This window comes from Amblyomma mixtum, chromosome 3 (genome assembly GCF_055824585.1).
Source record: "Amblyomma mixtum isolate Tamu chromosome 3, ASM5582458v1, whole genome shotgun sequence".
In the NCBI taxonomy this organism is placed as follows: Eukaryota; Metazoa; Arthropoda; class Arachnida; order Ixodida; family Ixodidae; genus Amblyomma; species Amblyomma mixtum.
In genome coordinates, this window is record NC_143014.1 from 393,601,094 (window position 1) to 393,620,020 (window position 18,927).

An 18,927-nucleotide genomic window follows, 5' to 3' on the forward strand; every position below is an offset into this window, starting at 1 on the left:
AACTACCTTACACTCGGCATATTTGTTGACTATAGCAAAGCTTTTGACCGTCTAAATCATCAAATATTATTGCACAAACTGTTTGCATATGGCTTACGTGGTGTATGTCATTCGTTGCTTGAATCTTACTTATGTGACCGCCAACAGTGTGTTTCTATTGACAATATCTGCTCTTCTTTTCAAACAGTTACCTCCGGCGTACCTCAAGGTAGTGTTCTGGGGCCGTTTTTGTTCAATGTATATATTAATGACGCTGTTGAAAATAGAAATACTGCATCATTTGTGCTTTATGCTGATGATATGAGCATGTTTGTTTCTGGCAAACATATTAGTGCAGTTCTAGCGGAAGCTCAATCTGAATTGCTGAAAATTTGGGATTGGTCCTATCTTAATGGACTAAAAATTAATACAACTAAAACTAAAGGTGTACTGTTCAAAGCCAGAAACAAACATGTGGTTATAAACCACCCTCTTGTACTTGGTCCTGAAGTGATAACAATAGTTGATAAACTTAAAATATTGGGCGTAACCTTCTCCGCTGATATGACATGGACTAGTCATATCAAATCATTATCAAAACACCTATCAGCAGCAGCAGGTGCAGTATCACGATGCGGGCAGCTCTTACCAGTGAAAGCCAGACTCCAAGTTTACCACGCTCTTTTTGCTTCTAGAATTAATTACTGTACACTTGTGTGGGCTACAACGAGCCTTAAGAATCTGTGCATTCTTCATCGTTTGCAAAAGAAAGCTTTGCGCTACATTGGCAATCTCCCACGACTACATGCAACCGGCCAGTTATTTGCAGATTTTGGCATTTATCAATGTGATGACTGTCTTTGAATTCCGCTTAGTCTACTCGTTGTTCTTTTCAAGTGAAGATTTTAAAGCATTTTTAACCGCTTCTTCTTCCTTAACTAGTCAAAGAAGTGATCCCCGAACCCGTGCTTCAGACATGTGGCTTCTACCACACCGTCGCACGGGATACTTACTTCAATCACTTACATACCAGGTTCCCTTTGTGCTGAATAAACATGAAAAACTGCGTGCTGATTTCACTACTTTTACTCGGAGACAAGTTCGCGAATATTTCATGAAACGTTGAAACAATCCTTTTGATGCTTTGATTGTATCCCTCTGGTAATACCATCAGGTTGCACTGTTATTTCGGTAACCACATATCTATTCTTTATACCTGTGTTTATACCTGTGTTTATACCTGTGTTTATACCTGCGTTTATACTGCGTTTATACTGCGTTTATACTGCGTTTATACTGCCTTTATATTGCGTTTATACCTGTGTTTATACCTGTGTTTATCCCTGTGTTTATCCCTGTGTTTATCCCTGTGTTTATGCCTGTGTTTATGCCTGTAATATGTTCCATGTAAAGCAGCTTCCTGCTAAAACTGTTGCCTGCTGATGTATGCGAGGGCCCTCGGCACTCTCAAGCAGTGAGAAACTGCTTTTTCGCTGAGGTGCCCCCCAACCTAGAGTTGGAAAATAAACATTGAATTGAATTGAAAAAAAAAATTGAATATTGTAGTTGCTATTATCAAGATATGAGCAGACTTCGGAGCGTTTACGAAGAAGGCTGCGTATGTTAGTGAATGACAAACGGAGGGGTGGGCTTGAAATACTATCCATTGTGGGTTTCTACGTGGACACAGGCCACCACCCACCGCGGGTTCGAGCTTCACGCGAGCTAAGGGCCCCGATCAGCCGTCACCACACACACACTGGGACACCGATGCGGCGCACTCAACCTCCGCTGGGAGGAGAGCGATTCGCCGCAAAGAAATAGGCCTCCAAGTCACCCCGTCCCGGGGGCGCGCGAGGAGCAAGGCTCCGCTGCACGCACGAAGCGACTCGAGTAATGCGCGCCGCTAGCACGCCGCTGCAGGAGAATGTCCCCGCGGCAGTGCTGTGATCCCTCTCTCGTGTCGACCGTTGGGCCGGTTGCGAGAGAGAGTGGGCAATCAACGCAAGGTACGCCTGTCGGAGGTCGCTGGACCCCACTGGACAGGCTCGAGCCGCTGCAGGTCAGAGGACACGTGCGGGCGAGCTCGAGTATATGCACTGGTCCGAACGGCAAAGGCCGGCACGGACAAACACTAGCGTACGCACCTTACGCTCTCTCGGAGGAATCTCTCTCTGGGCCCCGCTCGGACGGTCGCGCTGTGCGCGGCCGCCCAAAGCGGGTCCCGAATTCCCGCCAAAAGGCGCCAATGGCAAAGGCCCTTGGGGAGCCGGTGCGGAGCTGTGGCTAAATGACAGTGATTAGTCACTCAGCCGCCTCTCCACGGCCTGAAGCGGGAGCAAGGGAAAGAGGAGAAACAACACGGGAAGCCGGCACAGCCGCGCAAAGGCAACGGCGGAAAGCCAGGATTCCCACACCATAGACGGCTGGGTTGGGTTTTTGGTAACACATGCATTGCTTCTGCGTCTTAGCTATTTTGAGACTTCTGTTACTTGGTCAGTGTTAGAGTCATACATGTATACTGAATCACCTATGCGCAGTTTATCTACGTTGAGTTTGTAGGCCGTTTATTTAGATTTAGCAAATTTCAAGAGCTTTTTCCTGGCGAGCCATGTTTGTCGTGAAAAGTCCTCATGCACTGCATAATCGGTGTCCTTAAACTTTTTTCCGTTTTCGAGAATAAGTTGTTTGTCCTTAAAAAATGTAAGTTTTACTATGATTTCCTGCATTCGTCAGTCTGAAACTGCCGTAGACGATGCAATCTTTCAATTTGTGTATTTTGAAGATTACCCCTAGTTTTTCAGTACAGAGATTTATAATTTTATTTCCTGACATCGACCAGGTTTCAGACATCTCGTCCGGAACGCCAAAAAACAGCAGATTTGATCACCTATGTCTGTTTTCAGCGTCTTCGCATCTTGATTTGATTTTACGAAGCTGTGCGCCAGTCATCATCATCAATAGCCTGACTAAGCCCACTGCAGGGCAAAGGCCTCTTCCACGTCTCTCAAATTAACCCTGTCCTTTGCCAGTTGCGGCCACCATATTCACGCAAATTTCTTAATCTCATCCGCCCACCTTTCTGCCGCCCCCTGCTATGCTTGTCTTCTCTTGGAATCCACTCCATTACCCTTAAGGACCAGCAGTTATCTTGCCTTCGCATTACGTGCCCTGCCCAAGCCCACTTCTTGATTTCGACTAGAATGTCATTAACCCGCGTTTGTTCCCTCACCCACTCCGCCCTCTTCCGATCTCTTTAACGTTGCACCTATCATTTTTCTTTCCACAGCTCGCTATGTTATCCTTAACTTAAGCCGAACCCTTTTTGTTAGCCTCCACGTTTCTGCCCCATAGGTGAGTACCGGTAAGATACAGCTGTTGTATACTTTTCTCTTGGGCGATATTGGTAAACTGCCTTTCATGATCTGAGAGAACCTGCCAAATGTGCTCCACCCCATTCTTATTCTTCTATTTATTTCGTTCTCATGATCCAGATCAGCTGTCACTACCTGCCCTAAATAGACATATTCTCTTACTACTTCCAGCACCTTGCCACCAATTCCAAACTGCTGTTTTCTTGCTAGACTGTTTATTATTGCTTTGTCCTGCTGTGCCTGTCTAACTGATTGATCATGCTTTGCAGTTTATGTCCTGAATGACTTAGCAAGGCAATGTTATCAGCGAATCACAGATTACTTAGGTATTCTCTATTAACTCTTATCTCCAACTGTTCCCATTTCAGGCCCCGGAATACCTCCTGTAAACAGGCAGCAAATAGTATAGGCGAGATCGTGTCTCCCTGCCTGACAGCTTTCCTTATGGAATTTTATTGCTGACTTAATAGAGAACTATGGTAGCTATGCAATCATTATAAATATCTTCCAATATTTTCACATAACACTCTTCTACCCCCTGAATCTGCAATATATGCCTGCATGACTGCTGAGGTTTCTACTGAGTCGAATGCTTTCTCGTAATCAATGAACGCTATATATAGGAGCTGGATATATTCTGCGCATTTCTCTATCACCTGATTGATATTGTGAATGTGGTCTATTGTCGGGTACCTTTACAAAAGCCTGCCAGTTCATTTGGTTGATTTCAGTCTACGGTTGTCCTGACTAGTGCACTGCACGGGCTCGTGCCGGCCCGAAAGCCCGGGCCGGGCCGGGACATGATCTGTTTTGCCGGGCCTGGGCCGGGCCCGGGCCTGAAGTTGTGGGCCTGGGCCGGGCTCGGGCCGAAAGCTGTGGGCGCGAGTCGAGCTTGGGTCTGTACAGAAACGCCTGGTGTCCGACTATTCATTCACTATTGCAGAGTGAAGTACACAACTGCGACATTGAAGCAGCGACATGGATGAGTTATGGGTTATAGTACGCGCTGAGAAAAAAACTAAACTTTATTCATTGACTTATTTATTTCCTTATTTCCACGCCGTGGTGGCTTAGTGATCAAGGCGATGATTACTGAGCCGGGGAACCAGGGTTTGCTCCTATCCTCAGCGGCCGCATTTCTGTTTAGGCGGCAAGCACGACAGCCATGTACTTTGTAGTATCATTGCTTGTTGAGGAAACCCAGGTGGTCGAAATGATCCGGAGCCCTTTGCTTCGGCATCTCTCACAGCCTGACACCCCTTGGGCCCTTAAGCCCCAAAAACATAGCTTTAATTTTATACCTATATTTTTCTCATGTGAGAAAATTCACAAACTAAAGTGCGTTTGGTTTTCTTTTTGATGAGCTGACCGGAACGTCTAGTAAATGAAATAGCCACAAAAGCTCACGAGAGTTTGTAAATCTCATCGAATAAGCACATCTATCTCTCCTCGCTTCTCCAGCCTGGTTTTCATGACAAGGGTTTCGCCCTGTAAGTTATCACATCGTTTGCACGTTATCTTCTGCTCCACCAGTAAGAGTAAAATTCAACCGGTCTTAATTGGCCATTGATCATTCATCATCCCAAAGTTTAGGATGCTTATAGTCTTCAAAACACGCACCATGAAATACTCAGGTCTTTTAGCTTTTCATTTCTGCTGAAAGGCAGCCATATCGGCTATGATTTCAACCTCTGAGATCGTGTTCACTAAAAAAATGTCATCCCACTGCTTGCTAGGCAGCTTTAATGTTTATTCTTCCGGGCGGCAAAATGTAACTAATTAAAATCATGGCGGAGTGCAAAGTGGTCTATTACGCGCGTATGCAGCCCTTTTTATTTCGCTTTCGGAACTTCCGAGTTTATCTTCGCGCACCTACACGAGATCAATGTCCAAAAGAGGGCCTGGCGAGCACTACTCTTAATCACTTCCTTCTGGGTTAAAAAGAACCAACTTTCTGCACGACAAATTGTGGTTTCAGGACCTTTGTTGGCCAGTTCCTTATCGGTCTAGTCGCAGTCTACTTGCTCAGAGTGAGCAGTGTACCTCAAACGTTACTGTGAAACGGGCCGGGCCGGGCCCGGGCTGGGCTTCACTCCGGGATTCACGGGCCGGGCCGGGCTCGCTAGAGCGATAATTTAGCGGGCCTGGGCCGGGCTCGGGCTTTAGGTCTCGGGCCCGGGCCGGGCCCTAGATTGAGGCCCGTGCAGTGCTCTAGTCCTGACCCTATTAGGGATTACCTTTGTAAATAACTTGTAGGCAACAGTCAATAAGCTGATCAGTCTGTAATTATTGAATTCCTTGATGTTTCCTTTCATATGAGTTAAGATAATGCTAGCATTTTTCCAAGCTCTAGGTGTGCTCGAGGTCCCAAGGCATTGCGAGTACAGGGTGGCTTGTTTTTCGAGCACAATCTCTCCTCCATTTTGTTACCTGATCCTCACCAGCTGCATTCCCCCTTTGCATTGCTCCTAAGGCTTTCTTTGCTTCCTCCTTTACTGCTGGCGGGATGTCCCTTTGCTGTGCTCTACTGCCTCTCTCAGTAACATTCTGATCACTACTGTATAGATTTGTGTAAACTCTTCGACTACTTTAACTATCTTATCCATATTGCTGATGACATTACCTATGCCTAGTTTTCTCTTCACTACTTTTAGGCTACCTCCGCTCTTAAGAGCATAATCGATTTTCTCCATGTTAAACTTCCTGATGTCGGCTATGCGCTTATTTATTAACTTCGACAGCTCTACTAGTTCTGTTCTGTCGATGGAGTTAGATGTCCTCGTGCTTTGGTGTTTCTTAATCAGATCTTTAGTCTCCTGAGATAGTTTCCCGGTATCCTGTCGAACCATCCTACCGCCTACTTCTACGGCACACTCCGCAATGATATCTGTAAGACAATCGTTCATTGTTTCAACATTATGTTCGTCATCTTCAGTTAAAGCGGAAAATCTGTTGTGCAGCAAAATCCTGAATTCCTCTACTTTCCCTCTTGATGCTAGCTTGTTAATAGACATCCGCATCACTAATTTCCTCCGTTCTCTTTTCAAATCTAAGCTAATACGAGACCTTACCATTTTGTGGTCGCTACAACAGACCTTTCTGAGGACCTCCGCATTGTCTACGATGGCAGGGTGAGTGCACAGTATGAAGTCTATTTCATTTTTAGTCTTACCATTGGGGCTGTTCCGCGTCCACTTCCTGTTGGCTCGTTTGCGGAAGAAGGTATTCATGATCCATAAATTATTTCTATCTGTGAATTCTACTAATAACTTTCCCCTGCTATTCCTAGAACCTATACCATAGTCACCTACCGCCTGGTCTCCAGGTTGCTTTTTGCCTACCTTTGCATTGAAGTTGCCCATCAGTACAGTGTACTGTGATTTTACTTTGTTCATTGCTGATTCCACGTCTTCATAGAAGCTTTCAACGATCTGGTCATCATGGCTTGATGTAGGCACGTAGGCCTGCACCACCTTCAGCTTATACCTCTTATTAAGCCTAATTACGATAGCTGCCACCCTCTCATTAGTACTATAAAACTCCTCTATGTTGCCAGCTATATCCTGATTGATGAGGATTCCCACGCCTAGTTCTCATCTGTCTGCTAATCCACAATAGCGCAGTAAGTGCCCGCCAGTACGTATACGCCTCATCTGCCCTCCTAACCTCACTTAGCCCTATGACATCCCATTTATTACCCACTAATTCCTCTAACAGCACTGCTAAGCCAGCCTCACTGGATAAGGTTCTTGCATTAAACGTTGTTAGGTTCAGTTTCCAATAGCGGCCTGTCCGGAGCCAATGATTCATAGCACCCTCCGCTGTGTCACAGGTCTGACCGCCGCCTTGGTCAGCTGCTCCGCAGCCGCTGGGGACTGAGGGCAGAGGGTTAATTCGGTTGTTCTTAGAAGATTATACTACACCAGGGTGGACAAATCCTGCTCTGGTGAAGTGCACTGACGGTTCTAGTCACCAAAATCAGGCCCTGTACCTGAACCATACCTTACGTATTCGGTCTGGACTCGGACACTGTCAAAACCTGTTTAATCTTACATTCTGCCATGTCAACTTCGACTGTGCGAATCCTTTCTGACAGTTGCTTCAGCTTGACGACAACACAGGCACGCCTGTGTTTAGGCGCAGTCATTTCGCTCCGAATGTTGTTTTGACCTATTTCAATTCTTTGTATCGTAGCGAGCATAGTTGAAAATATATCCTCATTTTCGGGGTTGGGACCAAGGTTTGTTTCCACGTTGCCACAAAAATCAAGAGCACGTTACTAATGCCGCGTGCAGCTTTGCTGTCAAGCAATCGTAACACACGACACAACACCTCGGGGCATGACACCACAAAGAAACAACGATTGCTGGTTCTAACACAACAGTAAACGTTTAGGTAACTGACCTGGATGAAGAGGCGAGGTGAGGGCACCATTCTGAATGCGATGGTCTCCCCACAGGGGTGGCTGCTGGAAGCTGCTTATATTCCCGGTGGCGATTGCTGACAGTGACGGAATGCGCTCGTTGTTGCCAGATTAGCCACTGATGATTGGTTGTAACTGGTTGTTGCGTCCAATCCTCGGGCCATTGCGTCACAGTCAAGGCACAGGCTCGCAGGGAGGCTGTGTCGGGGGTCGCAGCAAGCATGCTGTGTATAAGGCCAGCCTGGAAGAAGAGGCGAGGTGAGTGCACCATTCTGAATGCGGTGTCATGCCCCGCCTCTTCATCTTCATATTTGCCGCCTCTTCATCATTGGGGCGCAAGTGGTTAATAGGGGTATGAATAGGTAATCCTACATAGAACGAAGGCTTGTATGAGGCAGCAGTGGTCGGTCTCCCGCATGCCTCTGGTGCGAGTGGTGATGCTGCGGATGAGGCCGTTGATCTGGTGGGCAGTGGTTCGGAGGCGTTGTATGGCTTCCGAGTTCTGCGTGTTGTTCTGCGCCAGCGTACCTAACACGCAGATGGTCTGCACGGGAGGTGGGTGTCGATGTGGAGCGTGATCGGCTCATGCCAACCCCATGACCTTGCCAACTCCAGTGACACCACGACCATAAGTTCTGCCCGACGTTAGACTACTCGTTTTTGAGCACAAATATGCAGTTATTGCAAAAATATATGTTTGTTGGGTTCTTTCTTGCTGCGGTAGAATTAATTCTCGGCCTGGTTGCGCACTGTAGGTCCATGGTAGCATACAAGTATGCACAAAAAATCACTCAACTAAAACGCTCCTGAACCCTTCTGTGAACTCTGCAACCTCATCAGAACACCGAGAAGCATGCGTTGATGCCCCTCGCCCGGTCATCAGATTCTTCTGAGCTGCAGTGCGCGGGCCATCACAGTTAGCGCTGTGCTTTTGAATTGAGAATGCCGCTCTCAATGTTTTCCTCTTTCTTTCCCAAGCATATGTTATCAAAGATAGCGGGTGATCAAGAGCCTTGCAGCGTTACCACAATCTGACTTGATATTCTTGCCATTCATTCATATAACAGTGAATAGTTTCTAGCATCGTGTTATTAAGTACAGTTTTTTTTTTATTTAAATGCCCTAAAGGCTCAAGTGGGAATTACTTAGGAGGAGTACATAAAACAGCATAGTGCATAATCTTTCCGTACGTTAGTTCACAAATACAGTAAAGCGCTATAAATACGGATGGTAAGTACAGAGCACTGCATTCGATAAGGGATACATAGCTTTCATACACAGCACATGGAGGAGGAGGAGGACGAAAGGCGGGTAGGTTAACCGGTAAATGAGACCAGTTTGAGCTACCCTGCACTGGGGGAAAGGGATGAGGGGATATAAAGGTGAGGGAGAAAAGGGAGAGAGATAGAGGGAAAGTATAAGGCAAAAAGGCTTAGACAAAGTCACAGCCTGTTGTGCAGGCACAACACTGACAGCTGATGATCTCCGTTGTAAGTGTCCCCGAATCTGGAACTTCGTTAGCGGGCGTGAAGCGCTGGGTTCCAATGCAAGGCGGAGAGAATGTCTTGTAGAACTGTACTCTGGTCATTCACAAAAAATTTGAGATATGGTCTCATCACGGCCACAGATGTCATAGGCAGGGTTATCAGCCATGGCGATCAAATTAGAGAAGTGCTTTGTGAATGCAAACGTTAAGCCACAGGAGGCACACCATAGTTGCCTCACTTCGTGGTAAACCAGATGGAAGCCGTAACTTTAGGTTAAGATCCAGGGATAATTGATGCTGGTTCGAAAACTGGCCAGAAGAAGTGTGATCTCTCGGGCCATTGTTCAAAACCTACCCACTGTGTCTGCTCTCGAGATGGGGATGGTCAAAATCGCCCTCGTGGTGAGCAGTTCGCGCGGCCTGGTCCACGCAGTGGTTGCCGGCAATGCCGTTGTGTCCTGGCAGCCATTGGTAGATAATATCATGCCCTTCATTGATAGTGGTGTGGTGTAGCTCTCGAATTTTCACAACAAGTTGTTCATGGGACCCCTGACGAAGAGTAGATTGCAAGGCTTGGAGGGCTGCTTTTGAATCAGTGAAAACAGACCATTGCTGGGGTGTTTCTTCACTAATATGTTCAGTGGTGATGCGAATAGCAGCAAGTTGTGCACCAGTCGATGAAGTCTGGTGTGATTTTTTCACTTTCTTAACTATGGTCTTTACGGGGATGACTACGGAGCCTGAAGAACTGGAGGGGGTCACAGAGCCATCGATGTATACGGGCAGTCGGTGTCTGTGGTTCTTATTCAATTAATCCAATAGTGATTTGTTTTAATGCTGCTGGTGATAAAGCAGCCTTCTTTTTGATGCCTGGTATGGAAAGAAGCACACGAGATTGGTGCAGGCTTCATAATGGAGATGACGGTCTAGAGGCTGGTGTAATTTGTGATGGCAAAAAGTCGTGATGGGCATCCGTAATTTTTGCATAGGATGTACACAGCCAGTTAGCAGGAAGACTGGCAAGATGGTGAACGGGAATCCGAGAGAGGTGTCATATGCACTCTCAAGGTGTCGATTGTTATATAGGTAGTCACTAGATTCTCCTGGGCCTTGAGTACTCTTGCCGCTGTAGACGTGCATTTGGGCAGTCCTAGGCACGTCCAGAGTCTCCGGAGTCGTCTTGAATGCTTTGTAGACACTGTATGTTCGTTTTCCTGAAGTTTCCAAGTGCAGGGAGACTGTACCGAAGGAATCCCATGAATAATACGGTGTACAGGTGGAGCATCGACTGCACTGATGCACCCGACGGCTTCCCTCCAAGAAAGGAGAGAACGTGAACGATCAATGTCAGTTGCCTTTTCATGTACGAGACATGAGCGCCATGATAGGTTACGATCAGTAATTACTCCAAGGAAGCGATGCCTTCTTTCGCAGGGTATTGTTCAGCCATTTATACATACGGGGTAATGAGACATACTTTTGCATGTAGAGACAATCTCTAGGTCTTGCAAGCGGAGGTAGGCCATAAGAATGCTGGCTGCCTTTTGAAGCCTTGCTCTAACTTGCGGCCGCGTAACTCCTGATGCCCAGACACAAATGTCGTCCACATGGACTGAGAGTTGCGCCGACTGTGGTAGTACGTTGATAAGGCTGACAAGCGGAAGGTTGAAAAGCATTGGGCTAAATACCCCATCCTGTGGGACACCATGGGAAGTGAAATGTGAAGACGTTGGTTCATCCTCAGTTTGCATAAAGAGTGATCTATTGGATAAATAACTTTGCATCCAGCAGAATATGCGACCACCAATTTCTACAGATTCCAGAGCGTCCATAATAGCTTGATGATTGACGTCGTGTGCCCCTTTAACATCCAGAAACGACGCCACGGTCAAGCACTTCAGATGTTTCTGATGTTGAACTGATGACACCAGGTCAATCACGCTATCAATAGATGATCGTCCACATCGAAATCCAGACATTACATCTAGGTATATTTGTTAGCTTCTAGATACCACTCAATTCTCAAGTACAATCCTTTCCATGAGTTTGCCCACGCAACTAGCCAGTGCAACTGGATAATACAATGCAAGGTCAAGCGGTGATTTTTCAGGTATAAGGACTGGATCCAGATGACTTGATTTCCATGCATCTGGTACTGTACCTACACACCATGATAAGTTAAAATGGTCTGAAGAGCACGTCGAGCCTCCTGACCAAAGTTTGCTTGTGTAGAGTATGCTACTCCATCGGGCCCCGGCAACGATGACCGTCTACAACCAGCCATGGCGGCGTCTAGTTCTTCCATGGAGAAAAGGAAGTCCATTCGCGAGTCCCTAAATCTGGGCACAACAGAGCACATAGTTCTTAAATAGACAATAGTGAAAACAATACTACGAAGAGTTTGGGCAACTAAGGTGCGCTGAAACTCTTGTGTGAAAACAGGATATATCAGTTTCAGTAATCATGTCATTTGGCAACGAGTTCATCTTCCATAGAGAATAGTAAGGGCTAGGTTTGATATTTTAGGGTTCTTGCAAAGGTGGGTGTTACTTTGCGGAAATGATCACTCCTGGATGAAATATGATAAGCAGGAGCAATAAGGTCAGGTGCAAATGGGGGGTCACTGTACTATAAAGAATAAAAGAGCGATAAACAGGAGAACTTGTGTCGAGTGATAAGGTTGGTAATATTGAGTTTCCTGTAGTAATGAACTCTGATATGGTAAGTATGCCAAAAGCATGAACTTGACAGCTTGATTTGGACAGACTCAATGTGGTTAATTAATGAAATGCTGCTTGGATTTTATATTGTAAAGGCATACTGTAAAGCTGACCTTATGAGAGTAGTATACGTGTGAAGCTTTTTCTTGGAGGTGGCAAGGTATAAATGACGTTTAATGCGTTCCAGTTTTTGAAATGCTTTGTTTATGGTGGGATTTATGTGGGCACTCCAGCCTGAATAAGCACTGAAATATACACCAAAGTACTTGAACAATCTTTTCTGTCAACTACATTGAGCCCACTTATAACGGACACTTATAACGGACGCTCTATGAACAAGGGCAATGTGACCGCTAAAATATGTATTGGGGCTATGGCACTGCATCTAAGATAGAACGTACAAGTGTGGCCGCACAACTCGGTTGCTGCAAACGAGGAGGCACCACAAAATTGGCCCCACCGTAACCTCGCACTTCCTTTAGGGCCAGTGACCGAAGAGCGCCTCCCAGTTCCCGTGACACAATCTCCCCTCTTGTTTGGAAAGAATGGGGCAACTTGAGAAAGTAGTCATAAAGGTGTGATGTGTACAAGGCGAACGAAACTATGTACCAGATGTAGCCATCGAAATGCATGCTTGGGAAGGCAACGCTTCGCATTACCAACTTTCTGTACACGGTTATGGACATGAGTGACCAGCAGCTGTCATCGCCAAGTCTCTCAGGCCAAGATACTTAGTGAGCTATGCATGTGTACACTGCAGGCCTAGCACAAAGACATGAATCACAAATGAATTTTGTTTATTCGACGAGTATGCCACTAGGCTTTAGTATAGAAGGGGGTATAGAAATGAAGCATGACTGCGTGTCGAGTGGTCAACTGATTTCGAGCACTATATAGCGAACAAAAAAAGTTCAGTTGCTTCTCGTTGTAAGGAGATAGCGCCACCCAGCGGCGTTCGTGAGGAGAAGAAGACAAAGCACGAGGAGCGCGTGCGGAGGGGAACGCCGGGACAGGTAGAAGAGGATTACGTGGCAGAGAAGAGAAGAGCGCAGTGGGCGACGGACGTGGACGAGTTCTGCTGGCTCCCCGAGTTCCGGGCTTGGGCCTTAGCCGCAGACGTCCGGGCCACCAGACCTGGACTTCCATCGTCGAGAGCCTCAACCACCAGGCTCAGGCGCTACTCTTCTCCGTCCACCCGTCAGCTGCTCCACACAGGCCGCTTCTGGCGCCTACGTGACTTTTCCGGGATACCAGACCTGGGAACCGTGCTGGGAGCCACAGACGCCGACGCTGCGGTAGCGTTGCATCAACATTGGAACGCCCAGAGACTCCCTGACTGCCCGACACCCAGCCAGTCCTCCCCGCTCGTTGCTCGAATCAGAGACAAGTAGTGTGACTTTCTTCTTTGTCTTTCTTTTTCCCTGTATTTTTCGTAAGCACTTTGTTCTGTTCCCCCGTGAGTTTTTCCCGTGTGTTGCTGCCTTGCTCTCTTGTTCCTTTCCTTTCTTCACTTTCATACTGAAATTGGTTTCCTTTCCGATAAAAGCCACCTCGTTTATTGTTTGTACTTTTGTGTTTGTTTAAAATAAGACCTGCAATCTCACAGATCCTCACACTCGTGCTCGGCAACTGTGCTTAGCACCATGTGCTATTCTCTGAATGCCATCGAATGCGACACGAAAGACCAGCCATGCGACATGGGCGCTTCATTCACGTGCTTTAGGTGCCCTATTGGCACTGTCACAGTGTATGCCGGTAGCAACTTGGAGACCAGCTGCCGATGTCTCAGTTAGGGTCTCTGTTCACAGCCGTCAAAACGATTATAACCATTTAGATAGAAATGACTGCATTAAAGTGCATCACAAATTGCTTTAGTGGGGTAGGATTTACGCATCCAGGAACAACGGAGGATGCAGTGGAACACCCACGCATTGCGATTGAATTGGACTTGCGGCAGTGCATCATTCAAAGTTGGTCGGATGTGAATTTGTTAAGAATGACTTGGTTTGCATTTGTGATGATGCTGACATACGAGAATCGTGCACCAACGCGGCTAAAGTATGCGTGCATATGCACTCCCAAACTGCCAAGAAAGAGGTTATTATGAAGACGATGCCGAGAGTGCCAATCTAGCACAAGCTGCCGTGAATGCTTCAACTGCTATTAATCACATCGCAATTCCAAAGCAGCTAGTCACATCAAGTGTCTTGGCGAGGAGCACATGACGTCTCTGGCGAGCTTGGAAAGTGCCACTATAGCGTCTACCTTTAAGAACCACATGCGCATAAGGAGCTTCTTTAAAAAATAAATGGCACTTGCGTGTGGCTTTGTACATTTGCCTGTAATATGGGATGTAATGCAATGAACATAATATGCGTGACCATCAGGTTCATTATAAGTGGGCTCTATTATATTTTGTCTTGATGAATACTTCCATGAATAATTAAAGGTGCCCCTGACAAACACTGATGGGAGCTGCAAGGCTTGGTCTGTGCTGGTGATAAGGCGAGCATCAAAACTGCAGGATAGTTGTGCCGGACCCTCACTGTCCACATGCACTTCCGCTGCTAGAGCCCTCTGGGAAGCAATTTGTCCACCGCTTGCATGAACAGTGGTACTTCCAGTGCACTTGCAGTGTTGAACTGTGCTTAGTGTTCTCATACTCTTGAGATAATGTCCTGGTTGTGTAAATGCATTTTGCGGTGTGGTCAACAAATGAAAAGTTTTCTATTTTGGTCGGTCATCAGGTACCTGACTGTTAGTTAATGTCCTCTTCTTTGTCTCCTTTTTTTGTGTGGAGGTCATTGGCTTTTGTCATTGTGGCAAAAACCTGGAAAGAAATGCAGGCCACAAAGTGGGGCGCATGTGCGGGAGCGCATTGCACATGGTAATGTGGTTCTGGCTGCTGCCAACTTGTTCACGAGATGCAGCTCAACACAGTCCCTGCGACTTCTGGAGAATGTTGGTATCTGCAGCTCCTCGAAATGGACTTGCGACTATCCAGAATTGCGTCTTAATTCCAGATGTGCATATAGTTTCCACGTCTCATTTATGAATGCTTGCATTTTTGCATTATTAATGTAGTTCCTCGTCTGTAAGCCGACCTGTTTTTACAAAATCATATTTTTCCAAACTCGTGGGTTAACCAATACGTGGGTAATGGCTAGGGCGACGCGCAAACCACTACTTCAGAAAGTCACGCGCTCTGTGTAAACCGTTTTGCACAAAGGTAGATGCCTCTTGTTTTTCAAAAAAGCCTCACAAAAGATTCTCAAATAAGGCTGATATGAAGATAAGAATAGAGCCTCACTGTGATATCGTCGTATCAGCCGCACTTTTTGGAGGCAGCATCGTAAAAGCAGTACGTCTCACAGTCGCTCAGCTGCGGAGCATGTCATGGTGGTATAGCATCATCTTCTAGATATAGTACTGCTCATGCAATAGAAAATTGTAAAAGAGCTGCCAACATATGTTGCATACAAGAGTGGAAAAGGAGTGACTGCAATTCATAGTACTTACACCAGAGAGCATTCACAGAAGTATTTGATTACACGTTTATTTCTTTAATAAGTAAAGGAATGGTGAAATTTGTAATAATGTTCTGACACTGGACAGTTGGTGGCTTAGTAACACTGACTTTCGAGAATGCTATTGGGACAGTCATCTTGATGCCTGGATAAAGATCTGTAAGCATGTATGGGATGAAAAGAGAAAGATCAAGTATATCATTCTTAACTGATTGAACTTAGCGGAGGTTACCCTAATGATTGTGGCACTTGGAGTGGTCGAGTTCAGGGCTGCAAGCCCTGATATTTTTTTGGGTGGGTATAGAGATCCTGAATTTTCAGCTCTTTGCAGTGTTGCTTATGATTTCATTTTTTTTTCATGAGTTCCTTTCTGTTTGTATCTATGTAATGCAGGCTATGTCAGCCAGCTCCCCAGCATCGTTGGCAAGCTCATGGAGAGTGGCAGCTGTGGCAGTGCCAGGCAAGTATGCTGCCATCAGCTACACCATCCCTGTCAAGCCGCTTTGAGGTAGTCTGCAGGCACAACCTGTGCAAGCCCACATAACAAGGCGCATCACATCAAGATGGCTCTAGTGACACATGGGCAGTGCAAGTCTGCAGTCAGCAGAGATGGTGTGCTTTTATTTCGTGAAGCAAATGAAGATGGGGATTGTGTGAGCAAGAGTCCCTGCACAAGTTTCTTGGTGTCTGTGTATATTTTGTGCTTTCAATGCTAGTTCCTGTGTATTGTTGTTTGGATGCACTGAAGATCTATGTTTGCTCTGAGGTGCACTGTAGTGGAGAAACCTGGAATAATTTTCATTACTTGGACTTTTTTAACATGGGTTGGCAATATATGGTACAGGTGTATGATTTGGTTTTTGGTGCAATACTTCCCATAGCTGTAGGTGGGTTATCACAGATGCCACACTAGAGGGCTTTAGAATGATTACAGTTGTCTAGAGCACTTAAACTTGCGCTATCACTGCGCAGCACATGGGGAATAAATTCTTCATTTGGTCTCCATTGCATTGTGGCCACCACAACCAGGAATCACAACAACTGCACAGATCATAAGGACAATGCGTTGACCAGCTGAGCTACTGCAGTGGGTGTCTGCGTGTTGTGCGATGTGATCATATAGCAGCACATGATGAGTGCAGTTGCTTCAGTTTGCAGCATGGCTTGCTTAGGTTCACCAGTCGTAGGTGCACACTGTGTAATGACTGCTGCAGGCTTTTCACCAATCATTGCAAGTGCCTTCTCTGACACTATGTGTATGTTTTTTGTGTGGGCCCAATGGTGAAATTGTATGGTAGCATTCGCCGATTGGCTGAAGTGCAGCGTGATGGCATTGGCTTACTTTATTGGGAACAACGATGTCGATGGCCTTTGGGTTATCAGTGTGTAAATAAGCCTGGCCAAGTGGAATTCATTATGTATGCATGCTCCCATTGAGGCGAGTGCTTTTTTAGAGAAAACATGTCTGTGGTTGCTTGGTAACATGCTCTACACACAAGGCATGTGACACTGGCTACCATTTCTCCTCGTAAGCTGCCTGAGGAAGTGCTGCTGTTAGGCACTGAGGGGGTGCTTGAGCATGAAAGTATTCCAATGCACATAGTGGCATCGGTTGTTCACTGTTACGAACTCATTCTTGTTGAACACTGTAAAACTAAAGGGTTTGAGAGTTGCTTGTCTGGTTTGGTTTGATAACTTGTGGTAAACTGCACCACATCTTCAGCCAAAACCTTTTCAATTTCAATATCCCAACATTTTGGAGCCAGCTCAGCTCTTTTTCTGGCTGGGATGCAACGCAGGTGCTGTGGGCTTGTGTCTTTAACTACGCAGTGGGCAAAAAAGGACTGTGGTGTTGTGAAGGGTGTGGGAGGGTGTAAGGATGTTTTGACACAGGCTCTGCTACGGTCTACGGCTGTGAGTTATGGTGCCAGGCAGTGTGGGGACAGCTGCCGCGTCTTTTCTTTTTCCGTGAGCTGTGGAGCAAAGTCAGCGCATCCACGGGGGATAGGTTGCCCTGTGTGCGGTTGGCATTGTTTTGATTAGCTTGAATATGCTAAAGTTTGAATAATAGCCTTTTTCGTTTATTTGTTTTGGTTCCGAGTGGGGTGGTTTCTTGAACGTTTGTTCTATGGTCGGCGTATTCGGAATGTCTGGCTACTGGGCTGCATTTTGTTGCGAAGTTGCATATGTCGTTCTTGCATTGTCGAATTCTTTATTTAGGTTTTTTTGTTTTGTCTACATATCTTGCTTCGCAGTCGGTGCGAGGAATCTTGTAAGCAGTGCTTGAGCTCTTTCCATGGCCGGTCTTTGGGAGCAGCTGGGGAAAGTGCCCCAGTTTTCGTAGGCATGTGCGCTACTCGGAGGCCACCTTTTTCAGGATACGGGTGATAGTTTCGCTAGTGCCTTCAGACATAAAGAAGAGTGACCTATTTTGTGGTCTGGTTAACTGCTGTTGGTTGATTTCTTGGCACATATTCAGTTTTTTGGAGGTGACTGGTTATCTGAATAAAATTTTTTGGGTACCCGTTTATGATGAGGTCCTTGAATATCAGGTTTTTGTTCTGTTTGCTTCTATACTGCAGTGTGTTTGAACTCTTCGTAATCATTTCTTCACAACTGGTGTCTTGTAGATTGTTGGGTGGTTTGAAGTGAAGTGCAGATATAAGGCTGAATGGGTTGGTTTGCAGAAGACAGAGAACTAAAGGGAGCTGTGTTTTCGGGTTACGAGGACATCCAAAAACGAAAAGAAGTTTCCTTTTTCCACTTCTAGTGTGAACTGAACACTTGCTGCTATGGAATTTAAATGAAAGTGAAAATGTTGAATTTGGAATCTTTTGATGATTGAGAAGCAGTCATCGACATGCCCGAGGAAAGCCTTTGGCTATGGCTGGAGTGAGTTGAGAGCTTGTTCCTCGATGTGTTCCATAGTTAGATTTGCTAGAGCAACATAGGTGGAGGCTCCTATTGGTGTTTCTTTCACCTGCCTGTAGAATTCTCCTTTAGACGAGAATTATGTGTGCCGGTTGTTGCTAAACCAGACTTGTCTGCCGAGTTCAGCCTCGCAGTTTCGTTTTCTTTGCCAAGTTTTGGAGTAATTTACCATATGTGTCTAGGTAGCCGAAAACTATGATATTACGTTTTCTTGAGGGCGAGCATGCATTACTTTGCTTATTTCTTCTAGTGCTGTTTCTATAGTGGTTGGGTTGTCTGTAATCTCTCCCAGAAAGTTTGTTTTCAGAAACTTTCACGTGCACTCACTCACTCACTCCATTTTCAGCATCTTTCAGGTGCTGAATCACTATTGCAAGTTAGGTATTGTGTGTAATTTGATGACTCTCTGCACAAGTAGACTTTTGCATCTGACATGGCAGCAGTACACGGCATGCCTAAGGAAGTGTCAGATTGGGAATCATGTTCC

At 46.0% G+C, this 18,927-nt stretch overlaps 1 protein-coding gene across 6 annotated transcripts in view; it reads left to right on the forward strand.

The window, feature by feature from the left end:
* The window catches only part of LOC149357205 (uncharacterized), a 105,370-nt gene extending 87,333 nt beyond the window's left edge, over window positions 1-18,037 (forward strand). For all 6 annotated transcript variants that reach the window (XR_016291793.1, XM_089584471.1, XM_089584473.1 and 3 more), the window contains one exon: window positions 15,903-18,037. The gene's annotated coding sequence lies outside the window, so the exon portion shown is untranslated. The remainder of the gene's footprint in view (window positions 1-15,902) is intronic.
* Window positions 18,038-18,927: the final 890 nt, after the last annotated feature.